At 34.8% G+C, this 24,490-nt stretch overlaps 1 long non-coding RNA gene across 1 annotated transcript; it reads left to right on the top strand.

Annotated features, from left to right (window-relative positions):
• Positions 1-1,951: 1,951 nt before the first annotated feature.
• LOC139431139 (uncharacterized) lies at positions 1,952-13,587 on the top strand. Its single transcript, XR_011641441.1, has 3 exons — positions 1,952-2,337; positions 2,412-2,648; positions 13,070-13,587. It is a non-coding gene; the product is annotated as an uncharacterized lncRNA (long non-coding RNA).
• The last annotated feature ends 10,903 nt before the right edge of the window (positions 13,588-24,490 follow it).

Genomic DNA, 24,490 nt, shown 5'->3' on the forward strand with positions numbered 1-24,490 from the left:
GAGAACGAATTGATTGGCTTAGCCAATGAAGCATTAAAAAAATTTTGTTCTTCCAATGAAATTATTGAAAACGATTTCGATATAGCTGGAAAAAAATACGCTGCTGACCTTAAAACTTTAGAAACTAATCAACGAGTAATCCTTGAAAAACTAGTAAGTGATGCTATGTATTATGCAAAACTAGGAAAGTTAACAGAAACTGCGTCAGTTACAACAGGACCATCTAATTCAGGACAATACAACACAGAATGGCGATTCAATATGCATGCAATGCCACCACATCATACAATGTCACCACATACACAATTTACTGATTTAGACAGGGCTACCTCAAATACAAGTCAGGAACTATTAACATTTAATTACAATAAACATGTAAACTAATGTGTGTATTTTTTTTTGAACTAGATTAGTTAGGTTATGTTAAAAATAAATAAACTAAAAAAACCTAAATGGCATTAATTAATACATATCAGGTATTCAAAAAATTACAATCTATTTCATAAATCAAGTTTTCAATGACACTCAATTTTATTATATTTACCTTCATATATGTTTTCTGAAGTACTTTGTAAATGGCATCGCACGTTTCTGGAATAATCTTGCCTAGCAGCTGGGGCGAAATTATCGTTGAAAATTTCAAATCTTCTAAACTCTTTCCTGTAGCCAGATATTGGAGTGTCACAGCTAATCTTGTGGCACCGCCGTAAGAGTCGTCGTGTATGGGCCGCTTAAGTGGCTTACTTTCGTTACTTAGTGGAATTTGATGGAAACCTGACGCTAAGTCTAAAACAGAAAAATATTTCGATCGTCCGAGTTGGTCCAAAATTTCGGTTATATTTGGAAGAGGATAGGCAGCAGCTTCCGTGACGTCGTTGAGTCGTCTAAAGTCTACGACAAGTCTCCAGTTCTTGTTTCCGTGTTCATCAGGTTTTTTGCGGACAACTAAAAAGGGAGAATTATAAGGCGAATTACTTGGCTCAATGATGTTTTCACGCAACATTTTATCTATTTGTCTTTGGACTTCCGGTTTCTGAGATTCCGGAAGTCGATACGGTTTGACGAAAACGGGCTTATTTATAGTTAACGGTATCGAATGCTGAACGGCATCAGTGCACGTTAACTTATCTCCTTTTAAATAGTACAAATCGTGATAATTATGACAGATGTTTAGAATAGATTGGTGTTCCTCCTTGGGTAAATGATTTAGATTAATTTCCGACTTGATCGACTCTAATCGAGATCCTAGATGTTGATTTTGAAAAGTTAGAATTTCGTAATTTCGCAGGTTATCGAATTTTAATTGATCGATTTTGAAAGAGGCAGAAGTTTCAGTAGTATTTAAGACAGTGATTTTACATGAGCCATTTTTGGGACAGGTAATAGAATTTCCCACTATGAGACCTGGAATTATTTCAGTTTTTAAACAAAGTTGTGGTTCAATGGAATCGATAGGAATTGAAGTTAGAATTTCTGTTCTTGCGGGTAGTGTTATTGATCTTGATGCTTATTTTGTACTTGAAAACTTGATTATTTAACGTAATTATTAATAATGGGATATTGTAGTCGATGACTGCGTTGTGTTTCATAAGGAAATCCTTTCCTAGAATTCCATCGTAAGATATGGGAAAATTATCGGAGACTAAGTGAACGTTATGATTGAGTCTGGTTTCATTATTTAAGATAAACTGAGTTTCACAAACGCCTAGAGAAGATACTATTTCAGAGGTGATTATCTTTAATTTCAGCTGTTTTGTTGTGTCGACAATTGCGTCATCTTTAGCATATTTTATTTTTAACAACGTGATATCTGCGCCTGTGTCAACAAGAAGATCGGCGGTTCCTAAAATTCCGAGATCGAGATTCATTTTTACAGAAGAACCGTGTTTTTAATAATGCTTTTGTTATTCGTAAAATAATTAACTTTATTTAAGTAGCAAGGTTGCTACTACAAAATGCTTGTCACAACATGCGAACACGGTTCGTTCTGACTGCTTCTCGCCGCGCGATGGCGTCTCCCCACTACTACTCTTCTAAGAGCAGCCAACGTAATAAAAATAAAATAAAATGTGCAATCTTAACATAAACGTCCCCCCTTTGAAAGGGTTAAGACTTTCAAATATACAAAACCAAACGATTGATATAAGGTAAGTACAAACTCTATATTCTACTAAATTAATCAAATTGTTCCTTTTTAGTCCACAGGTAAAACACAAATCTTCGAAACACAACGCTTTACAACTGAACCACTAGACAATCTCACCGATACCACTCTCACCACTTCATCTGCTCCAGGATGCGTTGTCACTATTCTTCCAAGTTTCCACTGAAGGGGTGGTAGGTTGTCCTCTTTCAGTAGTACCATTGTTCCAATATTGATTAATCTTGAACCAATTTTCTTCCATTTCAAGCGTTGCTGTAGCTCTCCAATATATTCCTTTGACCAACGTTGCCAAAAGTGCTGTCGGATCTGCTCAATACGTTTATGAATGGTAAGTCTTGAAGTATTAATATTTGTAATGTCCGTTTCAGGAATAGATGTAAAATTTCTTCCAATCAAAAACTGAGCCGGCGTTAACAGATTATCATCAGATGGATCTTCGGAAAGAGGAGAAAGGAGTCTAGAGTTAAGGATGGATTCTACTTGCGTAAGTATCGTGTACATATGTTCAAATGTTAAAATTGTATTACCCATAATTCTCTTCAAGTGACCCTTCACCGATTTAATTCCCGCCTCCCAAATACCACCAAAATGCGGTGAATGAGGAGGTATGAATTGCTAACTTATAAATTGATTTATCATCTCTTTTGACAATTCATCTGAACTCAATTTAAGAAAATCCCTCAAACCCTTCAGCTCATTATAAGCGCCACGAAAATTAGTACCATTATCAGAGTATACAGTGCTAGCGTAAAGTAACCCCCCCCCCCCTGTTTAACTTCCGAACAAATTGAGATATCACTATGAATAAAAAAACGTCAGTTTCTATATTTTATCAGCACAAATATTTTCTTATGGAAAATTTTGCCATCACTTTTAGTTTTTCCGGAAAATAGATCAACTTTGTTTTTTTAAATGGAACACCCAGTATATTATGGTATCTTCCGAAAGATGAAAACAATACGAATCCAACGGTACCTCACAATCAAATATCGGTTTATTAGTTTTTCGCATAAAAATTAAACAAAATGCGGAATTTTGCCGGAAAAACCAACGTATCTTCGTCGACTACCTGTCGAAATGCAATCGGCCAGGTAAATGGTGGACGGTCGGTATACGCTCGAGCTAAGACGGATTTAAAATTGCAAGTTCAATTACATATTTTTTTTAGAAATGAAATAAAAGTTGTTTGGAAGTATATTAAATTTATGAATTAATCATATTTTATCAAAAAATATTTATAAAGAAAAAAAGTCAATATAAGAAATGAAATTTTCTTATTAAAGATTTTGCTAGTATAGGTAACAGTTGAAAAATTAGCTTAGTGTTGTTATTGAATAATAAAAGAATTTTTTATTTATTAAGAATCAAATATTAAGTAAATTGTTCGATATGATTACCTTGAACTTCTTACCATCTTTGTAGTGTTCCTCTCTCACACGGCTTAACATGTGATCAATATTTTGGCAGACGTCAATAATTTTTTGTTTTAAATCCTCAATACTACCCAACGGAATTTCATATACCTTGGATTTTAAATAACCCCATAAAAAGAAATCTAAAGGTGTCAGATCTGGTGATCTTGTTGTCCATTAAAATTTTTATCAAGATAATTTCGTACCATTGGCGCATAATGTGGAGGTGGTCCGTCTTGATGAAACACTAGTTCCATTTCAAAATCGTCAGAATTCTGTTGTACAATTTGCAAAAGTCTTGAAAAAAAAACATTTACTTTCTAATGAAATTGAGTGATAACGTCACGATATTCATGTGGATTAACATCACGCCGATGCAATTTTCCACCCAAAAAGAAAGTACATTCATCACTGAAACAAATATGTTTCAAGTATAATCGATTTCGTTCAACCATATTTGTCATTAGATCACAAAATTCTGTTCTTCTATATCAGGGTCATCTTCTGTTAATTCATGAAGCATTTTTATTTAAAATGGATGATGTTTATTCTTCTTTAAGTATTTCCACGTCTTCCAACAACGACGCGGAAATATTTAACACATCACACGTTGATGCGATAGCAGCAGACGACATCATGGGCACATTAAATACTTCTGTTAATATCTGACGACCAGTTCTTTTGCGGTCTTCGACGCTTCCAGTTTCCAAAAACTTATTCACAAGCTCTCTTAAATATTTTCGACTAATTGGATGTTCAGGAAATCGTTCCTTAAATTGTCGCCCTGTTTCATGTAGATTTCTGTCAGCCCGAGCGAATATTAAAATTGCTTCGATATTGTGCTTGCTCTAAACTCCTTCTAGCCATTTTGATCTCGCCTTTCTTTGGTTATACTTGGTCGGGTAGAATTCAAAGATAGAAATGAAGGAAAATATTTGCATGCTGCCTTAAATACAAAATTTCAAAGTACCTACAAACTTTAAAATTGTTGTTATGACAATTTTTTCTTAGAAGTTTTAAAAAGAACTTTCTTTTTATCCTTTTCTTGTATTGATTGTTTCATAAAAACATTCTAAAAGAATTGCTGATTTTAACCCTGCTTAATCCGAGCGTAGACCGACCTTTAACTGACCGTCCACCATTTATCTGGCCCATTGTATCTCGACAGGTAGTCAACGAAGATACGTTGGTTTTTCCGGCGAAATTCCGCATTTTGTGTAATTTTTATGTAAAAAACTAATAAACCGATATTTGATCGTGAGGTATCGTTGAATTCGTATTGTTTTATTCTTTCGAAAGATACCATAATATACTGGGTGTTCCATTTAAAAAAACAAAGCTGTTCCATTTTCCGGAAAAACTAAAAGTGATACCAAAATTTTCCATAAGAAAATATTTGTGCTGATAAAATATAGAAACTGACGTTTTTTTGTTCATATTGATATCTCAATCTGTTCAGAAGTTAAACAGGGGGGGGGGTTACTTTACGCTAGCACTGTATAATCTTAGGTTGCTTTTTGATGGGGAAAGAAATGAATTTTTAAGAAAAACAAAATACTATTCGTATGTAATGTTTTTAGGATCTCAATAATAAAAAAAAAAATGTTGGCATTCCATTAAAAAAAAAAAGTTGACAGTCGCCATTTTGAAATAATTCGTCCAATTGAAAATATCAGATCACCATCGTGTAGAGAATGTCCTAAAACATATTACTGCCAAATATTTTGAAAGTAGTACCCATAGTGTGGCTAAAAAAAAAATAAGGCGCTTACTCTGAATCAGGCTGTATACCCACTATTTCAAACGGAAAAGATGTAGTTATTCTCCTTTTAGGCAATTGCCCCATAATTGGCGTAGATGTGGAAGGTGATGCTTTGAAACAAGTTATACATTTTCTAACTGTTTGCTTTGCCAAATTGCGTCCACCAATTTTCCAATATTTTTTTCTGGTGCTAGCTAGTAACAACTGGTCCTCAGCGTGACACAAGTTTAAGTGTTCAGTTTGAAAGATCAACTTTGTGAATGCATGTTTGCTGTGTAGAAGTGCTGGATGTTTCTTTTCATATGCGAAATCAGATTTCTGCAATCTACCTCCAACCCTTAAAATTTGTTCATTATCAATGAATGGATTTAATCCCAACAAATTGCTCTTGATATGGATTTCATCTCGTTTTTGCAATTGTTCGATCTCGTCGCTAAACATTTCTCGTTGAGCTATTCTCAATAGTATATTCATAGTTGCATTAAACTCTTCTATGGAAATATTATTTTTCATGCGATCATCTGCATTTTTTTGACAATTATATATGAATCGTTTCACATAGGAAATTACTCTGAGTAATGTTCGTAAGTTTGAAAATCTCTGAAATATTAAAAATTCTTCTACATTGCCTACAAGAACGGTATGAGACTGAACTTTTAATTCTGGTAAATTGTCAATGTCATCTTTCGTCTGCAATGGCCATGCTTGTCTATCGAATTCTAACCAACGCGGTCTATTCTACCATAATTTTAAATCCTTTAGTTCGTTTCCATTTAATCCTCTCGTCAATAAATCAGCTGGATTGTCTTTAGATTTAACATGATGCCATTGTTCCAAATTTGTAACAGCTTGAATCTCAATTATTCTGTTTACTACAAATGTTTTTAGAGTGCTTGCATTTGCATTCAACCACGCCAATACGATTTTTGAATCTGTCCAAAGATAAATTTTATGTCAATCCAAAGTCAGTAACCCCTTCACAATGGTTAACATTTTCGCTAAATGTAAACATGCACATAATTCCAATCTAGGAATAGTGGTTATTTTCAGTGGTGCAACTTTTGATTTTGCACAAAGTAATCTAGTGTTTACGTAATCGCCATTTTCGGACCTCAAATAAATGCAACAACCATATGCTTTCTCGGAAGCATCTGCAAACCCATGAATTTGAAGTTTTTGTTTGTATTCTCCTAATATAAATCTAGGAATTTCAATATTCTCAATAGCCTTTAATGTGGCACAAAATCCTACCCAATCTGAATAAATTTCCATGGGAAGTGATTCATCAGTATTTTGGCTTTGACTGTAATAGGACTAAGTAGACCAAGAGGATCGAATATTTGACCAATGATAGATAATATCGTTCTCTTATTTACGTCTTTATAGTGCTTAAGTTTTGTTTTGTAAGATAAATTATCCCTTTCATGTGCCCAAAACAGACCAAGCGTTTTCGTAACTTGATCGTTTCCCAAAGAAATAATATTTGACGTGGAATCCAAGGTATGTATATCACTAACCCTTTTCGTTATATTGCTATTCCATTTTGCCAATTCGAAACCGTAAGATCTTAAAATGTTTGTTATTTGTTCGCAAATCTTTGTGGCTTCTTCTACAGAATCGAAACATGTTATCAATCATCGACATAAAAGTCTCTTTTAATTCTCAATGATGCCTCTTGTAAGTTTTCATTCTCAAAAGCCGTTTGTAATAAAGATCTAATAGCTAAGTAAGACGCTGCTGCTGTTCCATATGTAACGGTGTTTAATTCGTAAACTGAAACATCTTTATCTGCACCATCTCGCCATAAAATTCTTTGTAATGATCTTTGACTGGGATCAATAAGTGTCTGCCTATACATTTTTGAGACGTCAGCAGTCACTGCAATCTTATGTTGGCGAAATCTAATGAAAATAGAAAACAAATCTGCCTGAATCACAGGACCTATCATTTGAAGATCATTTATGCTATAACCACTTGAAGTGCTAGCTGATGCATCGAAAACCACTCTATGTTTAGTAGTTAAGCTGTCTGCTTTTTGAACGCAATGATGTGGCATGTAATAGGAATAATCTGCTTCTTCTGGTTTGTTTATCTTAATCATGTGACCTAAGTTTTCGTACTCAAGCATGAATTGGTCGTATGCTTTTCTAAGAGAAGTATCTCCATTTAATTTACGTTCTAAATTAGTAAATCTATTTAATGCCATGTTGTAAGAATTACCTAGTTTGTCTAACGAATCCCTGAATGGAATTTTAACGACGAATCGTCCATTTTTATTGCGAATCGTAGTGTCAATGTAGTGCTGTTCGCAAAATTGTTCTTCTTTGGTAAGTTTTCGTGTATTTTCAAAATTTTCCAATTCCCAAAATTGTTGTAATTGTTTGTGAATCTGAAGCTGAATTTACCTCTCCCGACACCAGCCAGCCAAAAACGGTTTTGTTTAATAGGGGTTGACCTTTTCCCAGAGATACTTGACCAACACATAATGATTTCCAGAAAATATTTGCACCAATCAACAAATCTATATCGCCAGGTCTATTAAAAGTAGGATCAGCTAGAGGTAAATGTACTGGTATATTTAAAACATCAAAGAATTTAAACTAAAATTAGAACTAAAACTAGAACTAACACTAGAAACTTTCGGGTTTTGCCGTGCGTCTTTTAATAAAAGGTTTGACGTTTCGGATGCCATGTTGCAACCTTCTTCAGAAACTGGTTCGAAGTGACCAAAGAATTTGTTTGGCAATGCGTCGCATATTTGTGGAACTATTAAACATGAAATTTCCGCTTTGAATGAACTATTACAAGAGCTTATTATTGTTTTGCATTGTTCAGTGATATTACTTGACTTTTGGTTTATTCCTTTTATTGCGATGTTTATCTGTGTTTTAGTCAATTTTAATTTACGTGCTAACCGATTACTTATAAAATTTGATTGCGAACCAGAATCTAATAATGCTCGACATCTTTCGCAGATGTGCGCTCGTAGAAGATAGACGTGTGTAAAGGCGGTCCGTAATTTTTGTGGTTCAATTAGCGCTTTCATGCAAAATATGTCTACCCGAAATCGTGCAGTTGTTGATGAAGACGCCCTTGTAGCAAGGGTTGTTGAAAAAGTGCTTGAAAGTGAGTCTTTTATTCAAAGTTTTATTGAAAAATTAAAGGATCGGGTCGTCGACATATTCCAAATCAAGTTTGAGGAAGAACGACAAAAAGTGGTTTCCTTAGAGGCACGTGTTCTGGATCTCGAAAAACAAATTTCCGATAATAAATTTACGCTCGAAGAACACGAACAATATTCTCGCCGAAATAATCTTCGGATGTATGGGGTACCTGAAAAGTCCAAGGAAGTTCTAGATGAGATGATTGTTAAAATATGTAAGGAAAAACTTAAAGTGGATGTTGGTGTTGGGGATATTGATTGTTGTTATCGCCTTGGACGTGGAGGAGACGGGGATTCTAGGAGTAGACCAATTATAGTTAAGTTCACCCGGAGAACGGTGCGTAATCAGATTTATAGACTTAAAACAAAGCTCAAGGGTACAAAAATTATAATCCGTGAAGACTTGACTGGAGAACGTGCGGCAATAGTAAAGTATTTAATTAATAAGTACGATCAAAGGAATGTGTTTACGGAAAATGGTAATGTTTTTTACAAACACAATAATATTGTTAAAAAAATTAAGTCTACTCGCGATAAATCTTACCTTTAATTTCTGATTTCAGATTTTTTTTCCTTTTTTTTGTTATTATAATTGTATCTAGTTTTTCATTTTATTTTTTGATGGTTACTAGTATCAGGTTAGCTCATTTGAATGTCAGATCTCTAGTTCCTAAAATGAATCAAGTTATTAATATTATAAATGACGGATGCTATGACGTTTTTGGTTTGTCTGAAACTTGGTTGTCTGCTATTTCTGATGAGTTCATTCAGATTGATGGTTATAGAGTGGTGAGAGCTGATCGTGTTGGCAGGGGGGTTGGTGTATGTTTTTATATCAGAAATAATTTAAAATTTAATTTAATTCAGACTTCTGCTAATATTGAGCAATTGTGGTTAACTCTGCAAATTAATAAACGTAAACTCATTTTGGGTGTGCTCTATCGACCTCCCAGCTTTCCCTGTCGGACATTTTTGGATGAGCTTGAGAACGTTTTGGCTGCCTGCCTGCCGCAGAGTGATGAGATAATCTTTTGTGGGGATCTTAATATTGATTTTTTTGATTTAGATGGTGTTAATAGGAATGATTTTATGACTTTAGTCTTCTTTTGATGCTATGCAGTTGATAAATGAACCTACAAGAGTTACTGCATAGACTGCTAAAATGATTGATGTAATTGTTGCATTCAGTACAGTTCTTGTCCTGAATTCTGAGGTTAGAAGCTGTCAAGTGTCTGATCACGACATTGTCTTTTGTGACATCGACTTCTGTTCGCCGGTTTCCTCTCCTATTTGGAAACTATACAGAAACTTAAAAAGAATAGATATTTGTGAGTTTCACGACTTCTTGTGGAAAATTCCATTCAATTTTATCTTCTCCATGAATAACATTGATGATAAGCTTTATTTTTTTAATGAACAACTACTTAATGCATTTAATGTTTTTGCTCCACTCATTAAGGGTAACGTTCATAAACGTCCTCCTCCATGGCTTACTGATAACCTGAAGCTAATGATTTCTTTAAGGGATAAAGCAAAGGATGACTATAGAAGGAATCGATCTGATGCTAAATGGGATTACTTTAAATCTCTTAGAAACTTAACGGCTTTCACTATTAAAGCGGAAAAAAGAGCATATTTTCGGTATATTGGTAGCATTCGGGACAAAAAATTAATGTGGGGTAAGCTTGATTCGCTTAATTTAAGAAAGAGGACGCAGTGTAATATTCCAGAGGCTTTGTGTAATGTTGAAGATCTGAATGACTTCTTTTTGAGGAGTGTTTCGGCCATCACTGACAACTTACCGCCCAATCCTGCTATTTTTGAGTATTATTCTAATTTAAATGTTAACAACGAGAAATATTTTAAATTCAAATCGGTATCAACTGATGTATTAGAGAAATTGATCTATAAATTGAAGTCTTGTTCTGAGGGCAGTGATGGGATTCGGGCGGATATGATTAAACTGGCGTGTCCTGTTATTTTACCTTATCTTACACATATTGTTAACTGTTGCATCGTTGAAGGACATTTCCCGAATTGCTGGAAACACGCTATAATCAAGCCTATTCCTTAAAATCAAAACCCATCAAGTTACACTGACCTTAGACCTATTAGTCTGCTTCCTACTTGTTCGAAGATCTTGGAAGGGATATCTTGGAAAGTATCAGTTGAATGATTACATTCAAACTTCTAATTTGCTCCCTGACTGTCAGTCAGGGTTTCGTAAAAATTATACCACTATTACTACTATGACAGCACTTTTGGATGATATTATTTCGGGGGTTGATAAGAGTAATATTACAATTCTAGTTTTGTTAGATTTTAGCCGGGCATTTGACACCGTTAACCACGAGATCCTTCTTTGTATTCTTTCTTCGTTTGGTTTGAACCCTGTTTCACAGAGTATTATTGAGTGTTATCTTCATGACAGGTCTCAACGTGTAGCTATTGATGGTGTAGTATCTCAGAGCAGATTCATTTCTGATGGTGTTCCTCAGGGTTCTATTTTAGGCCCGATTTGTTCTCGATCTACACTAGTAATTTACTTAAATGTATTCAACACTGTACACCATATGTTTATGCGGATGACACTCAATTGGTGCTCTCCTTTCTTCCCTCCGAGTCTGGTCCTGCTATTGATAATATAAATAGAGATCTTAATAGTGTGTTTATCGCAGCTTCGCAGCACTGTTTAAAAATCAATCCCGACAAGTCTGCGGTCATGTTTTTTGGGAATAAAAAAAATTGTGCTGAATTGTCTCACGCTGCTAATATTGCTGTGAATGGCTCAAAACTACCTGTAGTTGAAAAATATATAAGTCTTGGACTGGAAATTGATAACTCTTTTCGTTTTTCTAATCAGATCTCTAAGTATATTAGGAACGCCTATTGTGAACTGAGACTACTTTATCCACATAGAGAATACTTACCTTTTGATGTTAAACGAAACTTATGCGAGATGATGAACTTATGCGAGAGTTTTGTACTATCTCAATTTAATTATATGGTTCCAGTTTACCATCCAGCGTTGACCGCTCTTGAGGCGGGTAGAATTCAGAAAATTCAAAACAATTGTTTACGATTTGTGTATGGCATTAGAGAATTTGATCATGTCTCTCATAGGTTGGTGGACGCTGGATGGTTATCAATGAGGAACAGAAGAGAATTACATACCTTGATTTTTTACCATAGGTTGATGATCTCTCAAGCTCCGCATTATTTATTTAAAAAAATTAAATTTAAGAATAAGGATGTAAATGCTTGTCAAATGAGAACGCGTTGTCTTATTGTACCACCTGCCCATAGAACGTCATTATTTCAAAGATCTTTCTCTTATCATATCTATAAGTCCTATAACCTCATTATGGAATCGGATTGGACAGCCAATGTCTCGGTTTTCAGGTCTCGCCGTTTTAGACGAGACCTTTGAATGACGTTTGAATCACAGACAGAGGCATTGAGAGGAGGTGTTGCCTTATCTCAATGTGTTGCTCGATACGCGTCATAGCTTCCCTTGTTTTTTTTTTTTTAATTTCTTTCATTTCTTTTTTTTATTTGGTTACAAGATTCATTTTATGCTTTTTTTTATGATGGTTACTGTTTAGTTTTATTATATTATATATATATTTATTTTTGGTTATTTACTTTATTTATTTTATTTTTAGTTACATATTCTTAGATATTGATGCCATAATTAGTACTTATAAATGCGAATTTATTGTTTCTGTTTTTTATGTTTCTTATTGTGTTCTTTATTCTCAAATTTACTTGGTTTTATTTTGTTGAGGTTCCAATGGAAGAACAGGAGCTTCGGCTTCCTAAATTGGCGCCTTGTGGTTTGTACCAAAAAAGAATTATTCATGGTTTATTTTCTTTTTTTTACTCTGCAATTTGTATTTTGTTTTTGGTACAATAAAGTGTATTATTATTATTATTATCTGTGAAAAAATCCTCGTTTGTCGGCTATTTGTAATATTACTGTGGATAGTAAATTTTCTTGATGATAATGTAGTTGCTAATTCATTTGTAGCTGGTTTGTCAAAATGCAATAACGTGTTGTGCCGTGCATTACATTTCTTACATGAACCATAATTACAATTGGCGTTGAAATGGCCTGGTTTTAAACAATTATTGCAAAATTTCATTTTCTTGATATGTTCAATTCTTTTGTTGATCGGCATTTCTATGAATTTTGAACATTGATAAATTTGATGTTCTTGTTGGCAAGCAGAACATTTGTTCTTTGTTACTAACATGACCCTTTTAATTTCCTTTGGTTTCTGTGGCTGATTTAATTGTAAAGTTTCCAATAATTCAGTTTTACGTTTCAGAAATTGTTTAAACTTGAAAAAAAAAAAAAATAAAATTGCTTGTGTTTGCGCACTCTTTAAAAACTTTTCAAATGTTGTTAATTTATTTTTTAAAGAAGCACGACGTCGGATTAAACCGCTTAATTCGTTTGCCTTTGTTTCTTTATCCGTCATGTTTATCGATACTTGTACACAAATAAGGAAATAAGGGATGACTTACTTGGTAAATGGAAATTGTTATGTTTTATTTTGTTGCAGGCTCACGTAAGAATACTCGGAAACCTTCGTGAATCCTCCTTGCCACTCACATTGGAATACTCGGAAACCTTCGTGAATGTGCCTTGAATCTTCGCAGAACTCAAACAGCTTGACCGTTATTGATTTTTGGTTTTGGCGCCGTTATGACGAACGAACAGCTGCACGAACCATTGAATGATGACAAACACCTTGTTATTGTGAAATGAATGCACTGAATCGACGAAATTGTTTGTACGGTTGACATTCGGCTCGAAGGGCCATGTTTTTAATGATGCTTTTGTTATTCGTAAAATAATTAACTTTATTTAAGTAGAAAGGTTGCTAATACAAAATACTTGTCACAACATGCGAACACGGTTCGTTCTGACTAGGGATGGGAAACACCTACCGGTTTATACAGAAAACCGGTGTTTTACTTTTTATTAACCGATTTTTCCGATTATTTTTTTGTCGCAATTTTAACCGGTTTTTTTTTAATATGCAATAACCGTTAAAAAGATAAAAAGCCATTAAATTCTAAGACAATAAATAATTTCACAAATTAATAATTTTATATTTCTCTAATAGTAAGTTGGCGACACTGAGACAATTGATCACTCAGTTACTAACTTCAGAACAGTATTCAGTGTTGACCGTGTTGTGGTGTTGACTCGTTGACTGTTCTGTGATTTGGGCGTCGTTGTCTGCGTGGTTGAATAATATTGTTGTTATAAATATTTCCGCTATGTCATCCATAGTGTGGAAGTATTTTACTAAGTGCAGCGAAAGTGAAGCACAGTGCTCCGTATGTTTAAAAAAAATAAGAACAGGAGGAGGCACAACTAACTTACGGCAGCATTTAGAAAACAAACACTCGAAATATTTCGAGGAAGAAAAGGTAATTTTGATTAATAAAAAGTAATTTTTTCGTAATTTGAAAAAAAAGTTGAAAGTGTACTTCCATAAGTTTCCTCTGTTGGAAACATTATTCTATCTCGATTGGAATTTGACCTTGCATTACAGGTGGAGTGCAAATTCCTCTCTGAAGGCACTGAGGGAGCAGGAGAAGGTGTGGTGCTTTGGGAGAGTACTTCATAAGATGACACAGGAGATGACCTCAGGTGGTGATAAAATTGGGCGTATTGCCCCATATCCGCATTAAAAAGGATATTGTTCATGTGGTGCTGTACAATTGCGCGAGTCATGGTATCACAACTGCGTAGCTTTAAAGCTATATGTTCGCCATACACACAACAGTCGTCCCTAGGGTTTTCAAACATTTTTTATTTTAAACTGGACAGCACGGAATATGCCTCAGTCACTCGGGGATCTTCTTTTGATTTTTTGGGGGTGCTTTTCGGAGCTACAAATAGTTTACGCCGTTTAGCCGTTTCTGCAAAAATTGGCTCCTCAGCCTTCTCTTCAGCAGTATCACCGGTGCCAATTTGCTCTGCATCATTGTTTGTTGTTTCTTCACTGTCGCTTACTTGTCGTGTATTATCCACGACCGCATTTATCTGCAATACAAAAGGCATGTGTACCTAAATAATTCGATTTGTTTTTTACAGTTGCCACAAACTGAAGAAGATTGGTTGCATATTGCAAAGCAGTTTGAGGAATTATGGAATTTTCCTAATTGTGTCGGCGCTCTAGTTGGTAAACATGTAGTAATACAAGCACCAAGAAAGAGTGGAAGTGAATTTTATAATTATAAAAGTACCTTTAGTATAGTTTTCATGGCTGTTGTTGACGCAGATTATTGCTTTACTTTTGCTGATGTTGGGTGCCAGGGAAGAATATCAGATGGCGGTGTTATAAAAATACATCATTTTTCAAAAAGTTGCAAGAAGGCACTCTACATTTACCTGCAAACAATGTTTTACCAAATACCGACCTATCACTACCTTTCGTATTTGTTGCAGATGATGCATTTCCTCTGCACAACCATATTTTGAAACCATACCCTGGTGTTAATGAGAAAGGCTCTATTGAGCGAATATACAATTATCGATTGTCAAGGGCTAGAAGGATAGTCGAAAACGTATTCGGTATTATGACAGCAGTCTTTAGAGTTTTGAGAAAGCCGAGTTTGCTAGAACCACAAAAAGTTCAAAAAGTTGTGTTAGCTTGTGTTCATTTGCATAATTATTTAAGAAAAAGTAAATCCTCTCGCTATATCTACACACACCAAGGAAGTTTAGACTCTGAAGTTAAGGGAATACTTGCAAATGGTAGCTGGAGGCAAGACAGCGGAACAACATCATCACTCATCCCCATAAGAAAAGTTGCCCGTAAGACCTCATCCGTGACGAAAGAGAATAGACAACAGTTTGCAGAATATTTTGCAACTGCAGGACGTGTACCATGGCAAGATTTTTATGCATAATCTTTAAAAGGCCTGTTGTATGTTCTTTAATTCGTTCTGAAATAAAAAATAATATAAGACAAAACTTACGTACCAAACTTTCTGTATCCTGCGTTTGATGGGGTGTATTTTTATCTTTCAAAAACAGTAAACTACTAAACGCAAACCATTTCGTGTTATATGTTTCCTCTGTCCCCATTCCTGATTTGGTTTTAATTTTTTGTTTTTCCCTCCTAAATGAGGCCAAAAGCGACTGCATCTTTTTTTTAAATTCGGAGCTATCAGTCCCAAACATTTCAGCTAATTCGGTCCAACAATCCTCCTTTCGATTTTTATTTTTGTAAAAATTATTTGACTGATCCCATAAAATAGGCCGTTCCCTATAACTTGAACTTTCCCTTAATTGAATATAATTGATTAGACAAACAAATCGATAAACAGTAGGTAGATAGATAATAAGAAACGTGAACTTCTAATTTTAATTTGGTATAAGACAAAGTTTCGTTACGGGTCTGCTTAGACGACCGGTTTTAGTTCTAACGGTCGCTACTCGAACGACGCCGTCAGTTCCAGGATGAGTTTCTTCTATTCGACCCATTTTCCATTGCAAAGGAGAGCGGTTTTCATTACGAATAATGACGAAATCTCCAACAGCAGGATTCGAAGTAAGTGCATTCCACTTTTCCCGATGTTGAAGCGAAGATAAATAACCTTGATGCCATCTCTTCCAGAATTCTTGTATCTCTGGAGCAATTTCCAACGGTAGAGGCGATTAATTGGAACCTTACTAATATCGGGATCTACAACAGAAAATGTTATTGGTTCTAAACACAAACAATGGGCGGATGTTAATGGTTGTAAATCGTTGGGATCGCTAGTGATTGCTGACAATGGAATAGAATTGAGAACCGCTTCGATTTGAGTCAGGAGCGTGTATATTTCTTCAAAGGTAAGTCGTTACTCTCCTATCACACGTAATAAATGGGTTTTTACGGACTTAACGCCAGCTTCGGCTAGACCATTGAAGTGAGGTGCTCCCGGAGGATGGAATTGTCATCGTAACTCCAATTTTTCACCAGCGGTTTGAACCATTTGTTGTAATCTGTTATAAGCACCTACAAAATTGGTTCCCTGGTCGGAAAGAATTAGTGAACATCAGCCCCGGCGTGATGTAAAACGGCGTAGGGTGGCGATGAAAGCGTCTGTTGATAAATGTGAAACCAATTGTAGGTGTATAGCCTATATGAATGTACAAACGAATATACATATGTAAGATTTAACAGACCGCGCTCCACGACAACGGCTGATGGTGGTATAAATTGGTCCAGCAAAATCCACGGCGACACTTGAAAACGGCTTAGCTTCAGAAATTCGGAAATGAGGGAGATCGGCCATCCAAGGAGCATATGATCTTGCAACGAAAACACCGCAGACATCGTGAGAGCACTCGGTGAATAACGCTTCTGGAGGCGAGGATCCAATATTGTTGCATCACTAGAGCTTGTATGGTTCGTTGACCCGCATGCAGGTAAGTTTTGTGTACTTTTTTAACAATAAGTTCACTACACGATGGTTTTTACGTAATGACACTGGATGTTTATGGTCGAACGGAATTGTAGCATGTTTAAGACGACCACCCACCCTGATTAAATGGTCTCTGTCCAAGAAAGGAGCTAACTTAGGAAATGGCTTGTCGGGCAGTTGATTATTTTTAATTGTTCTGAGTAAAGTGGGAAAGTTCTGTTCTTGTATGTAACGAATGATGGTTGTTAACGAATTTTCAGTTTCAAATGGCGATAAAGTTATGACAATATATTTTTTACGACCTTTGCAATGACTACAGAATTTTAGGACATAGGCCATAATATGTTTAATTTTAGACAAGGAGGAAAATTTATGCAGAAGATCATTTATAAAATTCTTTCTAAAATTAAGTCTTTAATGTATTGTTTTGGTGTAAATTTGTTTTGTGTTGTCAAAGAAGGAAGATTTTGGGTTGCATAATACGCGTAACGTAATATGTTTATTTATTTTTATTGTTTATTAATACATTTTTTGTATTTTTTTTTTAGCAGCGTACTTCTAGAACTTCCTTAATTTTCCATTTTTATATTCCTGTTATTTCTAATTTCAATTCTCTTTCCTATTTTCTTTTTATTTCTTTTATTCAAATTTTGTTTATGCGCACGTTCATTTTTTTGTCAACGAGAGTATTTTTACAAGTCTTCAGAGACGATTCTCCCTCTCTTTAAAACCAGCTTTAATACGTGCCACACCTGTGAGTTTCGGAAATTTTTGGTTATAGCCATTTTGGTAATTTTAAAATTATTTGGTTGGAAATTTCCATTTTCCTTATTTGGAGGATCTATCACTTGTGTGCGAAATAGCTTGGGAAGTGATTATTTCATTCCTGTTTACGGTTTATCCGGATTTTCTTCGTATCATATTTAAAAACAAAATTTTTATCCTGGTTGTGGTTTATCCTACAACTCTTTAACAATCTTTGCGTTATTTAACAGAATTTTCCTTTTTTTCCTTTTTCTTCTCCCTTCTTTTACATTTCTATTTCTTTTCCTAATTCTCTTTATTTTCGCTTTAGGCCTTTTGTATTGGAGAGCATTTTTTTGGTTTATTTGAATTTCCTGTTGGGAGAAATCAAATTATTATATTTTGTATTGGGAGTCAATTTTTGAAATCCAATACTCCATCTCTTTCATCAATATCCATCCTTTTCTAAGTTCTGGAAGGCGTTGCTGAAGAAGAAAGTTACTGGATTAGGTTCATCACAGTCAAGGTCATATAAAACCCTAAAATAAAGTAAAGAATCGTAACTTAAAATTATTGTATATAATTTAGTTGCTTTTTTTTGTACTTACCGTTTTTTTTTATCTATTCAATTAGTATTTTTTTATTTTACGAAAGGTAATCGTTTAATTTTTTTTTTTTTTTGGTTCTGAATGTTAATTTTTTTTTGTGAGATTTTCATTAGCGAATTTATTTTTGATTTCGGTTTTATTTTTTTTTATTATTACGGCTTTATTTTGAGCTGAAATATACGAAGTCGTGCGGGTTCAATTTAGGGATTTTCTTTTTAGTTTGTTTTTTTGTATTTTTTTTTCATTGTTCAATTAGCATTGACATTACTTTTTTGAATTTTGTTTTCGGAACCTTGTATAGTTTATTTTGTTTTGATTTTTACGAAATTTTTAAATTTCTATTTTTTATGCTGTCTATTTTTTTTGCTTTTCGTTCCTTGGGTATTATCCCAAATAAATATTATTGTAACTCAAATCTTCGACTTATTTTTGTTGTTGTTGTATTTGTTGTTTTTGGCATTTGTTTACAACACTCACTTTACCAACTTCACGTCACAGTTCGTGGACAATACGGGAGCAACTGTGTGGCGCCTTAAAGAAATTATACTAGACCCAATCTCCAATTGAGCTAGGCGAGGACCGTGTTGTGTTTGGTGTTGTAAATGTGTTGGTTATTATATGTATTTTTTTGTTGTTGTAATTACGGTGTCACATGGTTCGGGTATGAATTCGTGAGTTGAGGGCTAATATTCTGGACAAGCGGTAAGCCACGAAATACCCTTCCACCACAATTAAGATGTAATTAATTGGTCGGGAAGACGACCTCGAGATGCGCAATTAGCGGGATTGTAAGAGGATGAAACGTGTCTCCAACATTTTGAAGGTAAGATATTCTGAATCTGAGTTACACGGTTTGCAACAAAGATTTTTCATCGGTTAGGTTAGGTACCGAAGAAATCCAGGTAAAAGTGACCTGAGAATCAGACCAGGCGAAAATCGAATCGAAAGTGATGTTTGGGGATAACGCTTCTTTTATGGTCTGAAATAAATCAGTAAGGAGAACTGCACCACACAGTTCTAGTCTAGGAATCGAAATAGTTTTCAAAGGAGCAACACGTGCTTTTGCACAGACGAAAGAAGTTTGAATATGAGTAGAAGTTTGATATCGTAAGTATGCGACAGCGCAATACCCAAGTTGAGAGGCATCACAGAATAGATGGAGTTGGATCGACTTGGTGTCTATCGGAACCATTAAACGGGGCAAAGTCCAAGTAGATAAAGCAGCAAAGCCTTCTTGGAATAATTTCCACGTATCAGAGATTGATGTGGGAGGATTTTCATCCCAAGAAAGATTACACTGCCGGAGATTTTGCATGATTGTTTTTGCTTTAAATGTGCAGGGAGTAAGAAAACCAAGCGGATCGTAAATCCGAGAAATTTCTGACAGTATCGAACGTTTAGTACAGGAATTATGACGGTAGTAGGATCCCACTGAAGACCCAATACTTTGACATAATTGAGTTCACCAGAATCCATTGATATCGGCTTCTGTAAATTAGTTTCTGAGACAGCTTGTAAGAGATTGACACAATTACTCGCTCATGTTCGTAGCTCAAATTCTCCTTTCTTTAATAAAACAATCAATTCTTGTTGTAGGTGTAATGCTTCTTGACAGATTGAGCTCCGGTTACAATATCATCAATATAAACATTATTTTTGAGAACTTCGGCCGCTCTTGGGCTGTCATCGGCGTAAAGGTTCGCAAGTTCTTGAAGTGTACGTAATGCCAAAAAAGGAGATGAGGCAACTGCATACGTTAAAGTGTTCTACTACGGACGATGCCAATTTTTCTCCAAGAGTAGACTCTTTATTTCGTATTCGTTCTTTCGCTGCTTTATATAATGTTCTATCTGCGTCGTGTGTAAATTTTAAATCTGAGCTTCGTCTAATGGATTCACGCCTCGATCTCCTCTCGATAATCTCTTTTCCAACTTGGTACCCGGTCCACAAAAATTATATCCTGGCAAATAAACTTCTATCGAAAGTTTATCTATCAACTTGTTAAAAATTCCGCGATCAATTCGTTTGCCTGTCAAACGATAACTGTTACGATTAGGTTCTAACAAATTCATTTTATAATTTTATTTCACTCCTTCCTGTTCTTCACAGTTAAAAACTAGAAATGAAGCTCTGCTGTTGTACTTTAAGCTTTTATTCCTTTTAAATAGTTTACAAACCCAGCTCTGCTCTTAAGTTATACTTAAATCTATTATTATTCAGCTACACTTAAATCTATTAATATCCTAAAAATTAATTGCTACTCAGTTAAAAACATTTCGGTTACTCTACAATACTAAAACGTTACTAAACTTTAGGAGTATATTGTACGGTTGAAAATAATGTAAAAAAACTTATATGTTGTTATCCGATTTTCTTTTATTTTATTTTTTTTTTATTGCATAACTCTTACTGCATAACTACAATTAAACAAAATCTTATACATTAACATTAAATACTGGTCATCAGCGTTATTTTAGTAATTGTTCGAAAATATCGCCATTAACTTCTAAACATTTCCGGTTTCGTTTACTAAGAGCTCTTGTTGCTTTCCTAATTGCTGCATGATTTTCCTTAATATTAACTGCAACATTTAGAATGCGCCTAAGAAGTGCATCCCTAGTGTCAACTTTAACTTTGTACAGGGTGTCCCAGACCACCCGTACCAGCCAATTTATTCGGAAACGGTGAGTCCTAGAGAGTTGAAATAAAAAATTCGTCAACTAAAGCAGACACCCTCCTTCTAGATAGTGTGTTACGACCGACCAACAACATCCGGAAGTGGGTGCAATTGAGTAGTACTTTAATATTTTATATGTAAAGAGGGGTCAATTACGATATCATCGTAAAGAACTCTTCAATAGAAATCTCTTTCGCTTGAAAAAAATTTTTATATTGCTAATCGTTTTCGAAATAATAAACCCTAGTTGTTGGTACTTTTTACCGGTGTTATTTAAGTTGACAAATAGATGTCGCTATTCGTCGTTTTGAAAAATCGTGTAATTTAGAAATGGCTGGTTAATAACAAGAAATTGTTTTTACTAACAAAATGAATAAAATAACAAGGAGTTTTTTTTACCACAGAAGAATATTACAAAACACTAAATAATAAAACTTAATAAATTAAAGTAAAAATACCAGTTCTTATTAAACAAATGAATAAAATAACTATGGAAAGGAATTATTTGGACGACAAAACGACACAAAACGCTCAATCTAATAAAAAATTAACAAAATCAAGATAATAAAGATTATAAATGTTCAAATTGTCATTTTTTTCACCATTTTGAGCAACATATTTTTCAAGCCGGAGCCTTACACTATCTACCGCATTTAAAATTTCTCTTGCACTTAAATTCTGACACGCTTCTTGAATTCTGTTCTTCATTTCTTCCTTTGTTGTTGGTCGATGTTTATAAACTAAATTCTTAAGTCGACCCCAAAGATAGAAATCAAGAGGGGTCAAATCGGGTGATCGTGCTGGCCACGCCACACAACCTCCTCTTCCAATCCATCGCCCAGGGAATTTTTGGTCACAAATCGCACGAGATACCGCAGCATAATGTGCTGGGCAGCCATCTTGTTGTAGCCACAATCTCCTCCTTATTGCTAGTGGAATGTCACCCAACAAATCATGCTGCAATGTGCCAGCAAGAAATTCCGCATACGTGCGACCATTGAGAGTGCCATCAAAATAAAAGGGCCCAATTATGGTGTCGCCCAAAATCCCGCACCACACATTTAGAGACCACAGATTTTGATTGTTCATTTCAACCATCCAATGGGGGTTAACTTCTGACCAGTAGTGGGCATTGTGCAGGTTTAACTGCCCATTACTTTTAAATGTCGCTTCATCTGTCCAAAGGATATTCCGATGAAAAAATTGAGTTTGGCCTAATAACCAATTACAAAATTGTAATCGGTTATTAAAACCTTGATCTCTTAATTCTTGGCAAAGATTTACATGATAAGCGTAAAATTTATTTTCTTTTAATATCCGTTGGACTGAGCTCTTGGTGATATCGAATTCCCTTGCCATATCAAGGACGGATAAATGAGGGTATAACTCAACACCGGCTATTACCTCCGCTGTTCGATTGTCTTGCACGGTTCTTTTTATTCTGTGTCTGATGTTGTGATGAGGACGAACTACCCCAAATCGCTTAACTCTACAAGCAAGACGACTGAAGACATGACGACTTTGCTGTGGTCCGTAAGGAAAGCGCTCGGCATACAATCTTTCGGCAGCCCGAAAATTTTGTCTGCATTCCCCCAATAACATCAACATGTCATACGCTTCTTCATTGTTGAAAGGCATGTTGATGTTTAAATAAAATTCTAATTAGTTGTTCAAGATAAATACGAAGAATTGATAACTGCTAGTTTCACAAAGTTGACGTTCTGTCAATAACTTTTTGTCAAATAATTGACAAACGGCGACTGTTTTAAAATTAAACTTTACTTAAATATTTTAAGAAGAGCGTTTTTTTTTTGTAATTTACTAAAACTGTTTTCTAATGTACTCTTATGAAAGTTATTGTTTATTTTATTCATTTTGTTAGTAAAAACAATGCTTTTGTTATTAACCAGTCATTTCTAAAATACACAATTTTTCAAAACGACGAATTGTGACATCTAGCTGTCAACTTAAATAACACGGTAAAAAGAACCAAAAATTAGGGTGGATTATTTCGAAAACGATTAGTAATATAATAATTTTGTTCAAACGAAAGAAATTTCATTTGAAGAGTTCTTTACAATGTTATCCTAATTTACCAATTTGAACATTGTTAATTTTTTGTTAGATTGAGCGTTTTGTGTCGTTTTGTCGTCAAAATTATTCCTTTCCATAGTTATTTTATTCATTTGTTTAATAAGAACTGGTATTTTTACTTTAATTTATTAAGTTTTATTATTTAGTGTTTTGTAATATTCTTCTGTGTTAAAAAAACTCCTTGTTATTTTATTCATTTTGTTAGTAAAAACAATTTCTTGTTATTAACCAGCCATTTCTAAATTACACGATTTTTCAAAACGACGAATAGCGACATCTATTTGTCAACTTAAATAACACCGGTAAAAAGTACCAACAATTAGGGTTTATTATTTCGAAAACGATTAGCAATATAAAAATTTTTTTCAAGCGAAAGAGATTTCTATTGAAGAGTTCTTTACGATGATATCGTAATTGACCCCTCTTTACATATAAAATATTAAAGTACTACTCAATTGCACCCACTTCCGGTTGTTGTTGGTCGGTCGTAACACACTATCTAGAAGGAGGGTGTCTGCTTTAGTTGACGAATTTTTTATTTCAACTCTCTAGGACTCACCGTTTCCGAATAAATCGGCTGGTACGGGTGGTCTGGGACACCTGTATACCTCACTTTTGAACCATCCCCACAAACAATAATTAAGTGCTGTGAGATCTGGAGATCTTGGAGGCCAACTAATAGGACCACCACGACCAATCCAACGCCCTGGAAACCTTTCGTCCAAATGTTGCTTGACCTGACGAGCAAAATGCGCCGGAGCTCCATCGTGTTGAAAGTACATTTGCCTTCTAATGTTTAGAGGAACATCTTGCAGTAAATCATTTAATTCATTTTGTAAAAACTCTAGGTAATGGTTTCCTGTGAGGCGATTCTCCAAAATGAAAGGGCCAATTAAATAATCGTTGATCATACCAAGTTTTCGGTAAATGTACACCACACATCGAAAACTTGTTTTCGATTGTTGCATGGGGATTTTCATCGGACCATACGTGACTATTACGAGTATTATGTAGGCCGTCGCGGGTAAACGTTGCTTCATCCGTGAAAAGAATATGCGATACAACACGATGATCATTATTTATCCACCGACAAAATTCAACTCGTTTAACATAATCTTCCGGCAGTAGATGTTGTATCTTACCTAAATGGATATAAGCATTGCTCGTGGAGTGTGTTTATTACTCTCTTTTGTGGGATGTTTAATTGAACAGCAATTCTGCGTGAGCTGGTCGTTGCATCTTCTTCTACTAGATCCAAAATATGTTCTACTTCATTTAAACATTGACGCGTAGCTCGTTCAGATGTTACTTTAACGCTGGATTAATAGCGGAATTAGCGGATTAATCACGAAACTTCGATTAAATTTTGGAATAAATTGATTGTTCCGAATTTCGGTTGTTTGCCGGATTTATTAACATATTTTCAGTAA

This window comes from Onthophagus taurus, chromosome 8 (assembly GCF_036711975.1).
Source record: "Onthophagus taurus isolate NC chromosome 8, IU_Otau_3.0, whole genome shotgun sequence".
NCBI classification, from domain to species: domain Eukaryota; kingdom Metazoa; phylum Arthropoda; class Insecta; order Coleoptera; family Scarabaeidae; genus Onthophagus; species Onthophagus taurus.